The sequence below is a fragment of the Eulemur rufifrons genome, chromosome 4 (genome assembly GCF_041146395.1).
Source record: "Eulemur rufifrons isolate Redbay chromosome 4, OSU_ERuf_1, whole genome shotgun sequence".
NCBI lineage: Eukaryota > Metazoa > Chordata > Mammalia > Primates > Lemuridae > Eulemur > Eulemur rufifrons.
The window spans coordinates 67,739,081-67,761,585 of NC_090986.1; the positions used below are offsets into that span (position 1 = coordinate 67,739,081).

Sequence of the window (22,505 nt, forward strand, 5' to 3'; positions counted from 1 at the left end):
AATATCCTGTTTCTTGATCCAGGTGGTGGTTTACATGGGCAAATTAACTCTGCGATCATTCATTAAGCACATTTTCATCAACGCATTTATGGTCCATGCACTTTTCTGTATTCAAGTGTTAAAGTTTATGGGAAGCCATTGTTTTGGGCTAGCTTCCTGCAGAAGACCAGACTAAACCAGAATGGAGTCACTTGTGCTATGTGCCAAGTAATCAAAGTGAACTTTGAAAGGGGATCAGTTTTCCAGAAACAGAAGATTCACAGCAACCAACCAGAAGAGGCCTAGTGTACCTGCATCAGCATGACAAGGAAGTCTCCACTGTTTTAACCCTACAAGCTAAGTAACTTTGAAAGGACCAGTCTGATTTTTGGTCCCTGCTTCTGTTTTCTCCAGTCCTTTTCTGCCTTTATATAAAGCCAACCTCCTGTGCTCAGCTCATCGGAACACTCATTCTATTTTATAGAAGGAATTGTTGCCCTATTCTAGAATCACAAATAAAAGCCAAGTACATCATTAAACTAAATTCATTTTAATTTTGTCTTTTGACAAAGTTATACTTCAATCTAAAAAAAAAAAGTTTGCTTAAAAACAAAAGAAAAGACAAACTAAACATTCCCAAGTGCACTGTGTATAGAATTCAGTCACAAAGGTTTTCTCAGGGAGACCGACTCAGCATAAGCTGTTTTTTCATTGTCACAAAAATTTACTTCCCAACCTTGCTTATTTTTTGAGAGGACAAGGAAATTACTAACTTTGGACTGCCAGTATAGAATTTCTAGGCTAGTGGTTCCCACATGCCCCCTTAGTCCACATTTCTCTCCAGGTTTATTCTCATGCACTTCCAAGTTCAGGAACCCCTCATCACTTCTGGGCCACTGTTCCCTGTCTTCATGAGAGACAGGAAAAAGCCAAGCCTCTCTCTGGCATCTTTTTGTCTTTAAAAGCATATATTTTTATTCTTTAGAGACAGCGTCTCGCTCGTTCTGTCACCCAGGCTGCAGTGCAGTGGCGTCATCATAGCTCATTGCAGACTCCAACTCTTGGGCTCAACGGATCCTCCTGCTTCAGCCTCCCCAGTAGCTGCGACTACAGGCAAGACCACCATGCCTGGTTAATTTTTTTTTTTTTTTTTTTTTTTTTTGGTATTGTTTTGCTTTAGAGGGGGAGGGAGTGTCTCTCAATGTTGTCCAGGCTGGTCTGAAACTCCTGGCCTAAATCAATGCTCCCCCTCAAACCTCCCAAAGTGCAGGGATTACTGGCGTGAGTCACCACGGCCAGCTTTAAAGGTATTTTTGAAAATTGAAACAGATGTCTCATGTTTTGACTCTACATCAAGAATAAAGGCTGAAAGTAAAAACTAATTTATCAGGCAGCATGTCCCACGGTAATGTTTTTTAATCTCTTTGGTGGCCGTGGCTCATGTTGAGAACATGACCGCTGTGGACCCTTTCCCCCAAGACAACGCCCAATGGCGTCAGTTCCTTGCCTCATCTTACAGGCCCATCAGAACTGAGCATTCGCTCTACTCTTCCGGCTGCGGGGTCCCGGTATTCCCTCACAAAGCGAGCGGTCGCCTGCTCACAGGACTGACTCCACCTTAGCAATTGAAGAGAGGAGGGAGCCACCTGGTGGCGACTGGCTGCACCCGGCCGCGGGCGAGACTGGAACACAGTTACCAGCCCCTGTTGCCCACCGGAACGCAAAGGAAGAGGAACTCGCCAGGCTAGGGAACGGAAGAGAGCGCGGGGGACATGTTTGGCAGCGGGACGAAATATTCCGGTTCCGTTTTTGTTAAATTTGTTTCTCAGCGATGTTTGCTAGAGTCTCGGCGCTCCTACCACTTCGCTCCCTTTCCCGCCACCCTTTGTCGTCTGGAAGCCCGGAGACATCGGCGGCAACTCCCTGCTCCGCACAGAATGTTCAGGTAACGCATTTCAGCGCTGTTGACCCCGCAGGTCTTCAGGCAACGCCATCCCCCTTCCTGCACATTCAGTTATCGTTCTCTGGTTTCCTGGAGTCGATATTATTCTCTGCGGAATATTAGAAGCCATTGCTTTAAGTTTCAGGGGGGGAAAAATTCCAGAAAGATAAGATGAGTTGCCCAAGGTCATAGTGTGCTTGGATAGAGCTACGATGACACCCCTGGGTCTTGGGCTCTTCCTACTACATGCCGCGCTTTATTCCTCTTGTCTCCTTCTCCTCTCACTTTATCCAAGCGAAGTTGGTACCTTTTGCCTTCCAAGACTTATTTGATGGTCTCATTCCTGCCTCCTCCATTCATTCTTCAGTTTAATATTGAAAACGCTTACAGAATGCCAGTACCGGTTATAAACCCCGAATAAAGCAGTATTGTTATCGTGGAGCGTATAGTTTTACCAAGTAGAAAATTCTAGTACCGTACAATGAAGTAGTCGCTAAGATAGTGTAGGTAAGCACAGAGTGCTCTATTCAGTCAACAAGTAATTGCTGGGGGGGCAAATAGGGACACCTGGCCATTGTAGAAGAAATTCCGGGTATTCTTTCTGGAAGAGAAGTATGATAAAATCTGAAGGAAGACCACTAGCTGAAGTTAGCTAAGGAAAGGAATGGAGTTGCGGCATGCTGGGTTTTGGTATTTATCTTTTGAAAACTGCAGGATTATGAAAACCTAATTCTACTGCAACTATTCCATGCAAAATTGGGGCCAGTTTGGTTAAGCACAGTGCTGAAGCAGGTTAGTAGCAGTGAGGATGGTGAAGATCAGCTGAATGGAGGAGAAAGTTTGCACAGGCACAATTAGTGAGATGTGACATGATGAGATAATGGTAGAGTGGTCAGAGAGAGCAAAGATTGCAACTGGCTGCGCTGGAGAATTAAGATACCCTTAATGTTAACAGAAGAATGAGGAGCCAATTTGAGAGATTTTTAAATATGTCGTAGTTTTTAGAATACAAAAATAATAGTATCTGTTTAATGCAGAAGTGTGAAAAATGGAAAGTCAGTCTGAGATAGGAACTCTTGAATGTGGTTTTGGATGTGTTGCAGTTGTGCTAATGATATGCTTTCAGTGGAAACAAACTCAGGTAGGAGGTCAGGACTAGAGTTTTATTATTTTAGTGTTATGGAATTACTTCCTATACATGATCTCCTTGTAGTAAATATAGATTGCTCTCTGTATTGTGATAGCAGTCTTGGAAGAAAACTTTGTAGGATAGGTTAAAGGTGAGATCCATTCCCCTGATTATCACCTTTCTGTTAAAATACCTTTAATATTAACTTTCAGGTTTAAAATAAGAGCATTTTCCTCGATTGTATCATATATTGAATATAATGAAGGTCCTGTGTATTGATCATGAGGATACTAGTTATGCAGTCATTTTTTGGTTCTAATTTTCAAGTGCCTGATGTGATAGCCTCTCACATTTTCATAAGCAGATTGAAAATATTAATAGTTTGTGTCACTATTTTTTTTTTTTTGAAGTTATCATTTTCTCTTAAAGCATCCCTAGGCTGGCTGGTAGTGCCAGTTGCTGGCTTTGAGAACTTGGTATAGTATTTAACCCAGGGTCTGATCTTGAGATCACTTCATCAGAATCACCTGCAGTCTTGGTTAAAATGAAGAACCCTGAGCCCCATTCCAAACTTACAAACTAAGAATCTCAGTAGTCTGTATTTTAAGTAAGCTCCCCATGTGGTTCGTATAACCTGTAAAGGTTTAGAACAAAACTAACTTAACTTCTTTGAGCAGTAGTTTCTTCTGTAAAATGGGAATAATAAAATCTGCCCTATAAGATTGTAACAATACAGGGGTGGGGAACTTGTGGCCCTCCAGATCCCTAAGTGTGGCCCCTTGACCAAATCCAAACTTCACAGAGCAAACCCCTTTATTAAAAGGATTTGTTCTGTAAAATTTGGATTTGGTCAAAAGGTCACATTTAAGGATCCAGAAGGCCACATGTGGCCCCAAGGCTACAGGTTCCTTAACATAACATAGCCACTCAAATGTGGTTCTTTGACCAGTGGCAATAGCATCACCTGGGAGATTATTAGAGACAGATTCTCCAGTCCCTCTCCAGAGATACTGAATCAGAATGAATTTTTTGGTGGGACCAATGAATCTGTGTTTTTAGCAAGTAGCGTAGATAATTCCCATGCATGTTAAAAGTTTGAGAAGCAGTGCTCTAGCCTGTTAGCTTCATAAAGGTGGGGACCGTAAAATTTTTGATTACTAATATATTATCAGTGCCTGGTATAGTGCCCAGCACAGAGTAGATGTTTTCTATGTTTAACGAATGACTTTTTATACATTATACCTTCTTACTGAAACTAACACATGAATTAGTTTTTAAAGGTTTTAAAAATGAAATATCAAAAGAGATTTTTAACCCCACAGAATAATATTGGATATTTGGGTTACTTAGAATTAGCAAATCTTTTGCACAAGTCCAAAACAGATGTAATCATTTGTGGTGTTCTTTTTCGTAAATGTATCTTGTGAAGAGATTTAAAGAGGTATTATCATAGCATATTAAGAGCAAGGACTTGACAGTTAGATTTGGGTTTGAGAATAATAAATTGTCATTTATTAACCATGGTAGTGTTTCTCAACCTATTTTATGTCATGGAATATATAGAAAATATTTGTACTGAACCCTGGGGTAAATGGAGGGAGGCAACAGACTTGGGACCACCAGCAGCCCCAGGCCTGCCCTCCTCCCCCACCACCCCAAGGGCCAAGTAATCAGTATCTCAGCACACCTGTATCCATTTGTGGCACATCAGTGTGGGTTAGGTTTTTTTTGTAGTTTTTTTTTTTTGAGACAGAGTCTCACTTTGTTGCCCAGGCTAGAGTGAGTGCCGTGGGGTCAGCCTAGCTCACAGCAACCTCAAACTCCTGGGCTCAAGCGATCCTCCTGCCTCAGCCTCCCGAGTAGCTGGGACTACAGGCATGCGGCACTATGCCCGGCTAATTTTTCTATATATATATTTTTAGTTGTCCATATAATTTTTTTCTATTTTTAGTAGAGACGGGGTCTCGCTCTTGCTCAGGCTGGTCTCGAACTCCTGACCTTGAGCGATCCACCCGCCTCGGCCTCCCAGAGTGCTAGGATTACAGGCGTGAGCCACCGCGCCGGGCCGTGGGTTAGGTTTTAGTGAGCTCTGAGCTGCATGACCTTGGGTAAATTACTTCTCTGATTTTCAGTTTTCTTATTTGCAAAATGGGGTTAATACCAACCCTATGGAGTTGCTGTGGGTTTGAGAAAATGTACATAAAATATGTTGCACAAGGCAAAGCACATAGTGTATGTTAATGGTAAATTATTGCCATTATGATGATAATAAAAAACCAACAGAAAGGGCTTCAATTTTTGAAATTTTTAAATTCATGGCAGTTTTTTGTTATTGCTTTATTATTTTGCATTGTATTTTTAATTTTTTCTTTAATGCATCTTTCCAGGACAAAAAATGATATCCAAAGATATTTTGGCACTAACAACATGTTCTGTAGCAAGAAACTGGTGAGATTTCCAAGGAGACTTCAGAGAGCCAAGATAATGTAAAGGAAAATACAAAAAAAAGACTTTTTAGATATTATTAAGGGCATGAAAGTTGAACTAAACACAGTAAATGTACAAACAACAAAGCCGCCCAACAGAAGACAACTTAAAAGTTTGGAACCTACACTTGGCAGGCTTTAAAGAACTACAGAACATGCTCCAAAGAAGAGGCAAATTGAATTATAATTTGAATATTCTTTGATAGTAATTTAAGTAAAAAAAATTTCTAATTAGAATATTTGGGAGATAATGAATTAATGAAGAATAAATATCAGCTTCTAAACACAGGGACTCCACTAATTACTTGTGGAATGCTGTTATTGTTGTTATTCTTTTATATCTAAATAACAAGAGTATTTCTTGTTATTCCATTCTCTACAATCTAGAGACTGGAAAAGAGAAGTGATCTAATTGAGAATTCCACACATTCTCCTACATATTTATCAATGTTACTAACTGCCATTTAATTGTCTCTTTAAGCTGCTAATTAATATCATTTACATCTTGATTTGAAGATAGCTTCAAAGGACTTGCTTGTTTGAAATTTTGAAATTTTCCATCTTAAAAATTCCTTCTGGGATAGAGTTTTAGCATGTTGATTACAACTATTCTACATGGCTTCCTTGGAGCAATGATTATCAGTGCTTTCAGTTTAGTGGTTTCCTCAGAGTATCATAGTTACTTGTGCTTGTCAAAAGAGTATTATATTTGATTGATTCTAAGTGCAATCAGTGATATCTTAGCATTGTGTTAGAGGTTAAATGGCAGTATTTTGTTTTAGTGATACATGAAATGGTGATGTACATGAGTGACATCATTGAATCAAGTAATAAGGTGTGTGGTTATAAGATACTCATCACTGGCTTCTCTTATCAGAACAAACAGATAATGTAGATTCTTGTTTCCCAGAATGATTTAACATTTTTATGGAACTGCTTGGTTTCTACATTGTATCAAAAGTACTTCTGGAAAGTATAATTGAGTGGTAAAGAATAAGCTAATTCAAACAATGAGTGCCCATAATAGGTAGCTCTCCCTCCTCTTTTTAGAAACAAAACAGTTATATCTAAATATATAGAAATAAATAATACACACATACACATATAAATAATTATCAAGAGTGACATTAAGCTCCCAGACCTATTTATGACCCATTGTGCTCTTTATTGTAATCATGCAATTTAATATTAAATAACTATTACAGAAATGGTTGAAATGGGTTGACTACTTTGGAAAGAGTCAGTAAAGGTAATTTTTAAAACCGCTCTGCAATTAGGTATGAATAAGACAAGCATAAAAACGTAAAAGCATACTGTACTTAGATTGCTTTGTAAGCTTTTTTACATTACTGTTCCACTTTTCCATTTAAACCAAAATTGGAAATATTGGAGGATGTACTATGTGTGTGATATATATAGAAGATATATCTTGGAACCTTCTATCATTGGTTGGTGTTATTGCTGGTGGTATGCACAGTATGATAATCTTCAGGCCTGTTTCCTTCTCTTTTTCCTCTTAGTCTTATGTTTGAGCTGACATCTTTCTACTTATCCTCTTCTCTCATTGCTTTACGCCAGGTTATGCTGCTGCGGCCCACATGTAGTCAGTAGTGGCATTGCTTCGTTTTGGAGAGTGATCTGTATCAGTCATTCTCAATGAGCATGAGTAACAGATTTATCTCAGGAAGTTAAAAGAAAAATGTAAATATCTGGACTGTCAGTCAAGTTGACTCAAGGCAACAAATAAAAATGACTAAATCTAAACTTTAATTTCCTTACTCAATGTAGATGCTAGGCATACAGAAATTGATTGTGCTTTCCTATTAGCTTCTCTGGATGTTTCTTAATTTTTCATAAGTGATATTTTTATGTTTTAAATGAAGATTTCTGAAGAACATCTTTAAAAGATAGAAGTAAACAAATCTTAATGGTCTCTTATGTGAATGTTAATATGTGACGTTTTTTATTTAAGCATAACCTTTTATGTGGTATTAGTACATAAAAGTGAAATAATAAGTAAATGATATCAATTATGTTTAAGAAAGTTTATTACTGTTCTGTAGCTAATATTTCTTTTTATTATTTCAGTTTTGGTAACACAATATCAAATATGAAAGTTGCCAGATCTGCTACAGCCAGAGTTAGTACAAGACCAGAGCATCAGATTAAGTTTGATGAAGGATTTGACAATTATGTTAGCCAAGAGAAGACTGCTGATCTTAGAAAACGTTATCAGGCTTTGTAGTCTATTGGATTTTGTTTGTGTGGCTTGTTTTCACATTAATTGTAGATTTACTTTATTGCTTGTGTATATTATTGCTGATGGGTGCCTAAGCATTAGGAATGCATTTACAGCTGTATGCTTACTCTCTGGCTCTCTGGCACCATTTTCTAGAGAGGGAAAGATGTTCTGGATTTAGCAGTCCTAGATTTTTCCATACCTTAAATCAAAATGAGCCCTGCCTCACATCTACCCAGGCTGAGTAGAGGTCCCCTGATTTAGAATAAGTGGAACTTGCTGAATTCTGAACAGATAAATGTTTTGCAAGAAGCATTATTTTTTCATTCTGAATATAAGTGCCTGACTTCTGCTTATGTAAAATGCTTTTATCATACAGACACATCACCTTCACTTTGAAATGTGGAATTTGCCAAGCAGTTAGCCACAGTAAACGAACAGCCCTTTCAGAATGGGTTTGAAGAGATGATCCAGTGGACTAAAGAGGGTAAACTGTGGGAGTTCCCTATTGACAATGAAGCAGGTAAGTATGAACTTCAAAGGGTTATAAAATTTATTGATTGAGATTATTTCTGCCGGATTTTCAGTTTTAGAGTCTAGATAGATATTTACCTGAATTTTAGAACACTGTATAGATATCTTCATGGTGTCCTAAAAGAAATCTGACAGTGGTTTTTTAAAAAGAATTAGAATTTCACTGAATTCTAGAAATTTGATAAGGAAAATGAAGAAGTAAAATTATATGGCAAAAATGCACCAGGAATTTCTATGACATAAAAGGTTGAGAAATGCAAATGATAACAGTTTTCTAGTTGCTAAGCAGGATATTACTTAGGACTCTTCTAAGACATTAAATATTGGGTATGAGATTCTACCTAAATTTGGAGAACATTGCAACTTGTAAGGTCTTATGGTTGTGTCCTCTAGTCATAAAACCATTGCATTAATGAGGTGCAAGATATATTGCTTAAAGTGTTATGGTTTCTGTCTTTTGGAGGGTAGGGTTAAAAAACCAAAGACTTTTTACTTGTGCAAACCTTAGTACAGATCCCAGCTCTGACAATTGATAGCCTTTTGCCTTTGAGGAAATTATTTAACCTCCTGAGCCTCATTTTCCTTATCTATAAAATTAAAGATACTTCATTGGAAGAATGTGAAGAATTAGATAAAGTTATTTGAGTTGTTTGGCAGAGTTGGCCTATAATACATATGAATAAATGTTAGCTCCTTTCCCCTCCTGTAGCATCACAGAATTTTAAAAGGGGATAAAAACTACCAAAATATAATGTCTCATATTAAGGAAAGATGTTACTTACTGTTAGAACATCTTTGGATTTCATTATTTGATGAAACTTGGGTGTTCTAAGTCCTCGGTTAAAAACATGATTTAAAACCCAGAGGCCGGGCGCGGTGGCTCACGTCTGTAATCCTAGCACTCTGGGAGGCCGAGGCAGGTGGATCGCTCAAGGTCAGGAGTTCGAGACCAGCCTGAGCAAGAGCGAGACCCCGTCTCTACTAAAAATAGAAAGAAATTATATGGACAACTAAAAATATATATATAAAAAAATTAGCCGGGCATAGTGGCGCATGCCTGTGGTCCCAGCTACTCGGGAGGCTGAGGCGGGAGGATCGCTTGAGCCCAGGAGTTTGAGGTTGCTGTGAGCTAGGCTGACGCCACGGCACTCACTCTAGCCTGGGCAACAAAGTGAGACTCTGTCTCAAAAAAAAAAACAAAAAAACCAGTAATTCCAGTTACCAGTGATAAAACATACCAGTGTCACTTTTAATAATTACTAAGGAACAAGACTTAACCATAAATAATACCATATCTATTTCATTTTTAGCTTATTTCACTTAAACGTTCTTGCTAAACAGTTCTTGGTGCTAGGCCAAGACTCATATCTTCAGAATGGAACATAGGTCTTACAGGATGTGATTATGTGATTTCTCATAAGTTTAAATATATGGATTTTACATCTGGGTAGAAAATTTACTGTGCTCCATTCTTCTATACCAGGTATGTTTATATCACTGTAAGTATGTTGGGAAAAATCAGTGTACATCTACAAGCTGACAGGAGGTGCCTTTAAGGATTTTTAGCATAGATATGACTACATATTCCCCAGATCCCACAGCTATGTGATTTTTAGTTTGTAATAAGTCAGCATGCTATGTATAGTAAAAGGTTTATTTAAGTGTTTTATTGAAAACTAAAGTTCAGAGTTCCGGCAGAGAACTGAATTGAGTCGCGGGCCCACCGGGCTCTCTGGGCCTTCCAGGCCTTCCAGCTCCAGGTGAGCTGGGGGGCCCCGGGATGGGCCGCGGCCTCTGCCCTGCAGACACCCGGAGCCCTCGCTGTGTCTGCCCTCCAGCCATGCCCAGGCCAAGAAGCAGCGGCGGACGTCTCTGCCAACCCCACCTAGGTGGCCTGATGATGGCGGTGGCCTCTTTGAGACCGGACTCCGTCGGCTGCCTGGTCTCCTGGGCCAGCCCTGCCCGGCCTGGGTGAAGCCCCCTTCAAGCCTCCAGAATGCGGCGCCTTTGGGTGCCAGTGGGTGTGGCGGGGCAAGAAGAATGGCGGCCGCCCAAACGCTGTGAAGGGCCGTTAGGGTTTGGAGGGCCGGAGGCCTATCTGTAGACGCTCGGTCACCTGCTTGGGCCATGGAGCGGCGCAGATCCGGGTCTTGCTGTGCCCACTCTGTCCCAACTGGGCGAGCCCTACTTAGTCCTGACAACGACAGACAAAGGCCTTAACGGGCCTGGAAGGTGAGCGGAGCCCGGGATGACGACGGGTGGAACGGTTAGCGGGCGGTTGGTCTGCATTCTGCCACCAGACAGAAGAAAAAAACATACCACATTTGGAAATGCCCACCACCCTTTGGGAAGATTCACTGGCTGATTATAGAAGAAGACCTGAGTATATAATATGAAAAAGCTGCTCTCAACTTTTCCTCCAACCTTTTAAAAGAAAACGTTTACTACATCTAATCCTTCTAGATGTAAGGAAGTTGCCGACATATGATAAAGTAGAGTTAGAAAATAACACATCTTGTAAATGCCCATTTGTTAAAAAGAAATCATAGGGAAAAAATGTCTTCTGCAAATGACTTTTTGAAATGAAATTGTTAGACCACCTCTGGAAGCGACACTTGTCCACGTTTGTTCAATGGGTTAGAGGATGTGGAGGGGAAGACCTTGAGAAGGATGGGAAGATTCTGTGCCAGACTGGTCATATTTAGAAGACATTTTCATATTATAAAAATTGTTTTGTGTGTGCATTTTATTCATTACTGTATATATAGCTGACAAAACTAAGTACTTTTTTGAAATATCTAGTCTTTCTAGATGTTCTGAAGTGCCTGATATATGTTAAAAGTAGAAGTAGTAATACCCTTTGTGAATACTTTTTTGCTAAAGTTCATACGAAATTTTTGGGGGGAATGGCGAAACCACCTCTTGAGTAGTACACGTGGTGTTTGTGCAGGGAGGAGTTCAGGGGAGGAGGGAGGAGAAGGAAGAGCTCTAAGCCAGTGCACTTAGAGTGAGGCAAGATTAACCATAGCTCCTATGTCTGTGTATTTTGTCTTACCTATGTATATAGTGTATATAAAGGACAAACAAGTCCTAATTTACATCTAGTCTTTCTAGATGTTAAAAGAAGTTGCCAGTGTATGACAAAAGTAGAATTAGTAAACTAATGTATTTTGTACATTTTTGTTTTTAAATTTGTAGGAAAGATTGTCTTCTGAAAATTTGAGCATTATAGCCCTCTGGGTTGGTGGAGGAGGGAAGGGTTCTAGGCCAGAATGTTCATATTTCAAAGACACTTTCAAATTATAACTGTTAGATGTGTGCAGTTTATTCAAAACTGCTGTGTATATAGTGGACAAATTAAATCCTTACCCGAAACATCTAGTCTACCTAGATGTTTAGAAGTGCCTGATGTATGTTAAATTTGGAGGTAGTAAAATATGACTTTGTAAATATCTTTTTGCTAAAATTCACAGGAAATACTGTCTTTTGGAAGTAGAATTGTTAAACCATCTCTGTGAGCAGTATAGTACCATCTATACTCGTTCAATGGTTTGGAGGAGGTGGAAGGGAAGGAATTGGCAAAAGGTAATACGCTAGTGTGGTCATACTTGGACATTATCAGATACCAGTTTTCTTATGTTTTGTGCATTTTGTTTTGCTGTGTGTATATAATGGACAAATGAGTCCTAATTTTTCAATATCTAGTTTCTAGATGTTAAAGAGGTTGCCAGTGTATGACAAAGTACTTAGTAAAATTAGCACATTTTGTACACTTTGTGTTGAAATTCATAGGAAAGCTTGTCCTCTGTAAATTACTTTTGGATATGAATTTGTTCAACCATTTCTAAGTATTACACATGCCTGTACTTGTCTACTGGATATAAGGCAGAGAGAAGGAAATGAGGAGGGAATGGCTCAAGGCCAAAATGGTCATATTTAGATGATACTTCAGATTATAACCATTGCTATGTGTGTGCAATTTTAACAGTGCTGTGTACATAGTGGACAAGTTCTTATATGAAATATCTAGTCTTTCTAGATATTTAGAAGTGCTTGATATATTTAAAAGTAGAAGTAGTAAAATAACACTTTGTAAATAGCTTTTAAAAACCGATGGGAAGTATTGTTTGGAAGTGGAATTATTAAACCAGCTCTGTGAACAGTACACTGTCTATACTTGTTCACTAGGTTGAGGGAGGAGGGAGGGAAGAAATTGCAAAAAGTGTTTTGCTTGTGCATGCTAGAGAATTTCAGCTTATCCATTGCCCTGTATGTTATGTGCATTTCATTTAACTTTACTGCATTGTATATATTGTATATATATTAGACAAATGAGTCCCAATTTTATAATATCTAGTTACTAGATATTAAAGAGGTTGCCAATGTATGACAGAAGTAGAGTTAGTAAGGTGTAACATTTTGTACACTTTGTGTTAAAATTCATAGAGAGGCTGTCTTCTGAAAAGGACTTCTGAAAGTGAAATGATAACATCACATCTGAGTGACACGTGCCTATATCCACTGGGTTGTTGATAAAGAGGAGTTGGAAGAAATGAAGGATTCTAGACCAGAATGTTCTTTTTTACAAAACACTTTCAGCTATAACCATTGTTATATGTGTGTATTCAACACATGTAAATACATGTGTATATACTGTGTATATAGAGGACAAACTTAAGTCCTTATCTGAAACATCCAGTCTTTCTAGATGTTTAGAAGTGCACAAAGTATGTTAAAAGTAGAGGTAGTAAATAACACATTTTGTAGATATCCTTTTGTTAAAATTCATGAAATACTGTCTTTTGGAAATTGATCAAACCACTTGTCTGAGCAGTACAGGGTATCTGTGCTGTTCAGGGAGGAAGGAGAAGAAAGTGCAAAGGGCTTTATACCAATGTGGTTATGGTGAGGCGAGACTATTGTCCCTTATGTCTGTGCATTTTATTTTACTTTGCTGTGTATATAAAGAATGAATGAGTCCTAATTTACAACATCTAGTCTTTCTAGATAAAGAGGTTGCCAGTGTATGACAAAAAGTAGAGTTTAGTAAACCAATACATTAAATAGACTTTGAGTTAAGATTCATAGAAAAGACTGTTAATACTTAAGTGAAATTGTTAAAATCCCCTCTAAGCATAACAGATGCTTAGACCTGTGCACTGGGTTGGCAGAGGGCAGGAAGAGGAAGAGCTCTAGGCTAGATGGTCCTACTTAGAGGACATTTTGAAATTATAGCTTTTGTTATGAGTGTGCATTCAGTGCTACTGTGTATAGTGGAAAAAAACTTAAGTCCTGTTTGAAACATCTAGTCTTTCTAGATGTTTAAAAGTGCACAACATATGTTAAAAGTAGAGGGCTAAAGTAACACCCTTTGAGTGTTTTTTGTTATTTCCTAGGAGTGGGTGCATTTGGGGAATGGAATTGTTAAACTTGATGTCTTAGAGAGTATGCTGTCACTGGTGGTGGGGGGAGGGGAGGAGGAAGTGTGCAGAGAAGGGTTCTGTGCCAGTGAGTTAGATTAGTTAACCATTGTTCTATATGTGCATTTTAGTTAATATTGCTGTGTATTGAAGGATAAACAAATCCTAATGCTCAAAGTATGTTAAAAATAGAGGTGGTTAAATAATCCCTTTATGTATGTCCTTTTGTTTTTAGGAAGGACTGTCTTCTGGGAGTGACGTTTGTTAATCCACCTCTTGGAGCTAAACTTAGTCCTGTACTTAGTCACTGGAGTGGGGGAAGAGGAAGGGTGAAGGGAAGGGCTCTTTGCTAGTATCTCCATATCTAGAAGATGGCTTTAGATTATAATCGTCCGTCTATATGTACATTTTTACTAAAGTATCTGTTTATTGTGGACAAAGTTCATTTTTTTGCAACATCTAAGCTTTGGAGATGTTTTGAGGTGACAATGTATGATAAAAAGTAGAACTAGTGAATAGCCATTTGTGAGTATCTTTGTTATAATTGATAGAAGAGATGCATCTTGGACATGGAATTGTTAAACCACCTCTGAGCAGTGCGTATCAGGACTTGTTCATTAGGTTGGCAGCAGAGAGGCAGAAGGAAGTATGAAAGGAGAGAAGTATGCAGATGTGTTCATGGTTACATTTTGATGATAACCATTGATGTACGTGTATCCCTTTTGGCTATATTATAAGAATATACCAGCCTGAGCAAGAGTGAGACCCCGTCTCTACTAAAAATAGAAAGAAATTATATGGACAGCTAAAAATATATATAGAAAAAATTAGCCGGGCATGGTGGCGCATGCCTGTAGTCCCAGCTACTCGGGAGGCTGAGGCAGAAGGATCACTTGAGCCCAAGAGTTTGAGGTTGCTGTGAGCAAGGCTGGCGCCACAGCACTCACTCCAGCCCAAGCAACAGAGTGAGACTCTGTCTCAAAGAAAAAAAAAAAAAAGAATATATTAAGTAATTCAGTAGAAACATACCTTCTTGCTAATACGTTAATGCTTTAGACTGATAATGAATTATCTTAGAAACATTACACTTAGTGTACTCTGTTGCTTTATGTTGGATTTTAAATTGAGCATTAAGGGAATGCAGTATTTTAATCGGAACTCTGCCAGTACTTTTATCTAGAGGCCTGTTGCCATTTTTGTCTTCTATGAAGAAGGCAGGATTACATTTTTTCCTAACAGATTGAGTTGGTGTAGTGTATTCTTGGTTATCAAAATACTCACGTAGCTTTTGGATTTTCGATTGGTAAATATTCATGATGTGTGAAAAAGCATGATGAATATTGTACTATCTCAATCCCATAACATTGGATGTTGTGTATGTGTCAGAATCTAGAAGGACACGTCCAATTGTAAACTGCTTGTGATTGTGGATGACTTTGTTCTTTGCTTCTTGTGTTTTTCAGTTCCTATATTGCATCTATTAACTTAAAAAAAAAAAAAAGGCTATTTTAAAAACTTGGAAAAAGAAAAGAAAACTAAAGTTCATACAAAAGAATAAGGAGGAATCTAGTCTAATCAACATGGTTTTTCCGAATAACCTGCTAAAAAATAAAATTTAAAAAAATAAAAACCTCATATTGAGGTATGACAACATGTGCCTTTATGCAGGAGAGACAGTGAAACACAGCAGTTAGGAGTTCCAGTTCCTTGAGTGAGTTATAGACTTAATCTCCCCAAGCCTTGCTTCCTTCATCTCTAACATGGTGGGAATAATAATAGGACTGACTTTATGGGATTCCTGCGAGGAACGAATGAGGTCATACAGTAAAGCATCAGCCCCATCGTCATCCCTGTTTCTATAACAATATTGTGAGGGGATTTGCTGCTGTAATTATTTTCTGTTCTATACTGTAAAATTTTTAAGTCTTAAAATACTAGCAGGGATATTGTGTGTTATCTAGGAACCACCAAATAGAGCAGTAGGAAAGCATGAATTGGAGGTATATTCATCAACAGTGAAGTACTTAAGTTCATCAAAATCTTGACTATTCAAACTACAAAGGAATTTATCTTAAATTTGACCTGGTTTCTGAGAAAGTTTAATTTCTAAAGAAAAAGAGAGAAACATGTTTTTTGGTTAGGTTGGAGAGATAAATGTGATAAGTATCCATACGCACTGTACTTATTATTGATATTTCAGGGTTGGAAAGGGAGATATCTCATTTCCAGCTCAAGGCAATTGTTATCTGAAGGAAAACCAGGAAAGGAACTATGGAAACTCTCACTTTGATCACTCCCCTCAGTCAGGACACACTTAGAAACTTCTGAATGTCTGGCATTATTACCTGGAGGCTCAACAGTTCTGTAACTTTCTTTTATATTTCTTATACTTAAATTTCAAGATTAATTGGCTGGGCGTGGTGGCTCACACCTGTAATCCTAGCACTGTAGGAGGCCAAGGTGGGAGGATCACTTGAGCTCAGGAGTTCGAGACCAGCCTGAGCAAGAGCAAGACCTCATTTCTCCTAAAAATAATAAAATTAGCTGGGCGCGGTTGCCTACGCTTGTAGTCCCAGCTACTCAGGAGACTGAGGCAGGAGGCTTGCTTGAGCCCAGGAGTTTGAAGTTGCGGTAAGCTATTGATGATGCCACTGCACTCTAGCCCAGGGTGACAAAAGCAAGATTCTGTCTAAAAAAAAAAAGAAAAAAGAATGAACCTGGAGAGGAGAGAATCTTATTTGGAAGCAAGGAGGTGGTGGCAGTGAACAGGGAGCAGAGAAGCCCTCCATGCAAAGGCAGGAGCTAATAAACCCTGTATCTGTTCCTAACCCTCCAGAGTTCTCTGCCACGATGTGAGGCTGGTGCTCCAAACCCAAACTTACCATCACGTTGGATGGAGCTCCTGCCTCAAGCTTGCAGTTACTCGATCCTATTTGAGGGGCAGGAAAGATATCTGTGATTCATGAAGAGCACAAAGGTGGTGGAGGGACTTGAGACTCAGTCTGAATTTGAATTTGAAGCAAAATTTAAGCTCAAAATGCTGTTACACGTGATGGTTAGGTTCAGAAATAAAAAAACTATTTAAATCTTGATTCATTAAACTCTTTGGACAGGCTTAAAAATTTTCATTCAAACATATATAAAGACTTATTTCTAGGGCCAAATGAAATATTAGGTTTCCCATAACTGATTTACATGAGAATTGTTTTAGGGCCAACAAACGTGTAATTTGTAGAATAATTATAGCCAATTTGAGCCAAAATAAGTAAGTATATGAGTTTATATTGTTACTTACTATGTACATTTATTTCTGTCCTTTAGCACTGATGATCACAACAACATCAGAAAGCTTGGATGGAGCCCCAAGTGAAAGGTGATGCCTTTATATATTATACATAGACACACACACACACACACATATGCATATATACACACACATACACATACATATGTATATAGGTATGGAAAGAGAGAGGGAGAAAGAGAAAGAGATGTGGGGGCAATTAAGATTAGTGAAATTCAGTTTCAGAATTTTTCATGGGAAACTAGTTTTCAGGACACTGATTCTGAAATTCTATCTAAAAATTTAGGTCTTCCAGTGAGCTAAGTCATGTTTACTATATCTTTTAGACTCAAAGAATTTTGCTGTTCAAATAAATTGGTCACATTGTGGCTCAAAGTGGCAAATTTCCAATTATATGTTTTTGTATTTGTTGATATTTAAAGTAAAATAGAACTCCCTGGGTTCGATGATGTTGACGAAGACATTGACTATCTTACTTCATATGAGTCAGTCAGTTTGAAGTTTAGAGGGAGAGATCCATTGATGGATCTTTAGGAAGACAGAGATAGTGCTGAGGCAAGAAGGAAAAAGGAAACTAGAAAGATATCGAAATGTATGAGGGGGAGAGTACTATTATGATTCTAATTGAATTGTCAGACAAGTGTCATATTTGAAAAAAATTCCATTTATATGGAAATAAATGCTCTTTTAGTTTTAAAATGTGACAGCCTTAGAAGAGAGTAACTTTACTGGAAGTTTCTTAACAGAGGAATACAGAATGCTGCTTACTCTTCAGTGTAGTTCTTTCTCATTATCCCTGAATATTGCCTGATTCCCAGTTTTGTAGACTTTGTCTATGAGCAGATGGGACTGATAAAAGCAAACATGTTTTGCTGACTAAAGGCCTCTTCATGCTCACTGAGATTTAATTTTGATTTGTTTATAAGTAATCTCACCTGTAGTACTTCCTGTTGCCCTGATCTGAACGCATTTTATAATGGACTCATTGTAATGAAACGATACATTCTTAAAATTGCTTGTGTCTGAACTGCAGAAATATTCAGGAGATTTTTTTCTTCTGCCTCTCTCTTGCCCAATTATATAACCATTCACCAGCTTTGTAAATGTTGGAGGGAAAGTACTACCAAAGTACTACTGCTCACTGTTGCAATTTGTTGATGTCTGAACAAAGATTACATGGGAAACAAAGGAGGCAACTGATGAATAAAATAGTTCTTCAAATTACCCTGAATTTCCATTTTCTAGAATTTTTTTTGATCATGGGCCATCAGTGAAGAGTTCACTCTGCCACTTAACTAAATAGTATGTCTGCACATTAGCTGTACATTTTCAGCAATGGGGCTGCCAGGGCTAGGGCAAATTTGGATAATTTGGGCAAGGCAAGCTTTTCCTTCTTACCACAGGTCAAACAAGGTCAGAAGGAAGCAGACCACTGCCTCCTACCCAAGGGGCTACCAGTCAAAACTATTAGAAAACCATCGGATTGCCTGCATAGGAGACTCTACTAGATAGGGCTATAGTAGTTTCTAGGGCTGCCGTCACAAAGTGTCACAAACTGAGTGGCTGAAACACCACAACTTTATTATCTCATAGTTCTAGATGCTAGAAGTCCGAAATGAAGGTGTCGGCAGGGTTGGCTTTTTCTGAGGGCTGTAGTGCAGACTCTGTTCTATGCATCTTTGCTAGCTTTTGCTGGTTGCTAGAAATCTGTGGCATTCCTTGGCATGTAGACTCTTCACCCAGATCTCTACCCCCATCTTCCCATGAAATTCTTCCTGTGTGTGCATTTGTGTCCAAATTTTCCCTCTTTATGAGGATACCAATCATACTGGATTAGGGGTCCTACCTTACAGCAGTAGGACTTCCATCTTGACTACACAAGTTTGCAATTACTCTATTTGAGAATAAGGTTACATCATGAGTTACAGGGATTAGAATTTCAGTAATTGGGGGGTAGGGGTGGGGGTTCTAAATTTAACATTAATAAGGAACAAGTGAGGAGAAATCCTAACTGGCATCAAGGAAGAGGTAAAGTGAAATGGAGCAATAGAGCCCAAAGCAGAAAAGATGAAGCTAGTAGACTTTGGATGTGTTCCTCACCCTCAAGAGCTCTGTTACCATGAAAGGCTGGTGTCCGAAACTCCAGCCGACTGTGATATTAGATGGAGCCCCTGACTCAGGCAGAGAGTCTATAACGCATTGAGATTAGGAGAGTAATAAGGAGCTATATTTTACTTTACTCTGAAAGCATTACTATTTCACAGGCCTAAGATATTTATTAATAGCACAAAAAGCCTCATTTCTACTAAAAAATGAACTGTTACATTCAATTAGTGACACGCATGAATATTGAGAAATCAATCAGTCCATGACTAGAGTAACTGTACTTATTTATCCCAAAAAAAGTAAATTTAGAATTATGTCTTATATCTGTCTGTTTTCTTGTCTACTCTCTTAGTCAAAACCTGGATGAACTAACAGAAGTAATCACTGGAGTACCCCCCCCCATAGAAGGTGAGTTATAAATAGATAAATGAAGATCTATGTATGTGTGTACAGATATATTATATACAGCGTTATGCACATGCATATATAAATAACCATACAGACATCCTCCTATCAACACACATACATACACAAACATGCATATGCTGCAGAAATAGATGACAATTAAAAAGACACATTGACATTTGTGAGAATGGCCACAGAGAGTGTTTTGGGGGCATTGTTTCTAAATCTTGTCACTGTAGCATTTGGAAATAACTTTCTATCTTTTCTTGATTGAGGTGGATAAAGAGGAGCTCGTCACAGGAGAGTTACTTCTTCCCGTTAGTGTATTTGTCACCCTTAGTTATTAGCATCCAATTCCTTAGTAAACAATCAGATTCCCTTTGTATGAGACTTTACATTCTGGTGTGCCCTCTCCTACTAGAATGGGCCAAGAGAGGAGAAAAGATACTGCTGGTAGACTTTGGATGTGTTCCTCACCCTCAGGAGCTCTGTAATCATGTAAGGCTGGTGTCCCAAACTCCAACTCACTTTTTTTTTTTTTTTTTTTTTTTTTGGAGACAGTCTTGCTCTGTTGCCTAGGCTAGAGTGCCGTGGCATCAGCCTAGTTCATAGCAACCTCAAACTCCTGGGTTCAAGCAGTCCTTCTGCCTCAGCCTCTTGAGTAGCTGGGACTACAGGCATGTGCCACCATGCCCGGCTAATTTTTTTCTATATATATTTTCAGCTGTCCAGATAATTTCTTTCTATTTTTAGTAGAGACGGGGTCTCGCTCTTGCTCAGGCTGGTCTTGAACTCCTGACCTCGAGCAATCCTCCCTCCTTGGCCTCCCAGAGTGCTAGGATTACAGACGTGAGCCACCGTGCCCGGCCCAACCCACTTTTATATTGGAGGGAGCCCCTGACTCAAGGAGGGAGGGCTATAACACATTGAGACTAAGGTAATGATAAGTGGTTTTACTTAAATCTAGTAGCGTTACTATTTTCAGAGGCATAAGATGTTTATTACCAGCACATAAGGCATTATTTGTAATAAAAAATGACCTTCTACATTCAGTTAGTGTTACACACATGAATATTGAAAAGTCATCCAGTTTATGCCCAGAGAAACTGTAACTATCTATCTCACAAAAGTAAGTTTAGAATTACATCTTTTATATGATTGTATTCTTTTATAATCTCTTAGGGCACACCAGGGTGAATTGACAGAAGTAATATCTGAGATACCCCTCCATCAATGGTGAGTTATAAATAGATAAATAATATGTGTATGTATTGATATATGCAGACACTTTCGCACATACATAAATATTCATACAGAGCTACTCCTGTCAACACACATCTATACACAAACATGCATTCACAACGGTAATATAAAATAATTAAAGAGACAGATTGACATTTTGAAATTTACCATGAGGAGTATCCATAGCCATACAGAGTGGTTTTTTGACATTGTTTCTAAATCTTCTCTCTTTAGCATTTGGAGGTATCTTTCCATGTTTTTTAGATTATGGTGGGTAAATTGGGGCTGGTCACAGGAGAGTTGCTTCTTCCTGTTAGTGTATTTGTCACCCTTAGTTATTAGTGGCCAATTCCTTAGGAAACAATCAAATTTCCTGTGTATGAGACTCTACATTCTGGTGTGCCCTCTCTCCTACTAGATGGGGCCAAGAGAGGAGAAAATCCTGTTTGGAGCAAGGAGGATGTCGCAATGGACCGGGAAGAGGGAACCGCTCAGCAAAAAGACCTGGATTGGTTTCTCATCCTCCAGAGCTCTGTTGGCGTGTGAGGCTGGTACCTAAACCGAACCTCACTATCACATTAGATGGAGCCCTTATCTTCTTAGCCTGCAGCCACTTGATCGTATCTCATGGGCAGGAAGACAAGCATGATGCATGAAAGTAAAGAGGCGATGGAGGGACATAGGAAGGAGGACATGAGATGGAATTACAGAGTGAAGTTGAATTTAAAATTAATTCCCGCAGGAAAGGCTTTTACACATTGGCCTATGTTCAGTAATAAAGAAAAATAGTTTAATCCTGATCTGGTAATTTTTGACAGTTCTAAATATGTGTTACAATCATATAAGTTATCATAGCTAGAGAAAATGTCGTATTAGATTCCAAATAAGTAAATACACATATGAATGCTTTGACAGTCAACAAGGTTATAAGTTGAAAAGCAACTAACTAATTTGAACTAAAAAGTAAGTCTAGGAAGTGACATGGTATCTTACTATTTACCTTTTTAATTCTTTAGCAGTGTCCTGTATGAATTGAAAGAGTATGTTCTGACAGACTCAGTAATGCAATATGTGATATAAATGCATAAATACATATATATACAAACACACATACATGCTTTTGTATATCTAGACCAGGGTGAATTCATCAGGAAATGAAAGGTAGCAACTAATAAAACGAATGTCTCTGTTAAAACACAGAATGCTCATTCCTGAAAAACCTTGTGCTCTACAGAAAAATAAATGCTTTGGGGCAGACCACTCCAGTTAAGCAACTTTGTATCCAGCACACCAACCACTTGGACCATCCAGGTTAGCAGCTTGGATGTCTGGAGGTTTCCACAGAAGCTTTTTTTTTTTTTTTTAATGAAGAAATACAACAATATTTTAGAGAAGGACTGAGGGTGCCAAAGTGGCACAGACCGGAGTAGAGCACAGAAGGTGTCAACCTGCCAGGAGCCAAGAGCTCTGTAAGGCTGGTGGGTGGCTTGGCTGTACATGCTTTTTATTTTCTTCTAAATATCCTAAAAAAGTCACAACTATCAGCTCAGCAGCCCAACTAAAGGCTTTTTCCTTTACTCCCCCTAATCTGGCTACCCTCGGTAGAAAAGATCACAGAACATGCTTTCAGTTTCCTTCCATGATACTAATAATAACATTACTGCCTGTCATTCGTGTTACAGAAATGTGTGGGCAAAATGTAGATTGTACTATTTTATT

The 22,505-nt window shown here is 38.6% G+C and overlaps 1 long non-coding RNA gene across 1 annotated transcript; it reads left to right on the top strand.

Annotated features, from left to right (window-relative positions):
- Positions 1 to 1,843: 1,843 nt before the first annotated feature.
- Positions 1,844 to 19,538, top strand: LOC138382735 (uncharacterized). Its single transcript, XR_011233471.1, has 4 exons — positions 1,844 to 1,924; positions 8,155 to 8,298; positions 17,051 to 17,102; positions 19,492 to 19,538. It is a non-coding gene; the product is annotated as an uncharacterized lncRNA (long non-coding RNA).
- Positions 19,539 to 22,505: the final 2,967 nt, after the last annotated feature.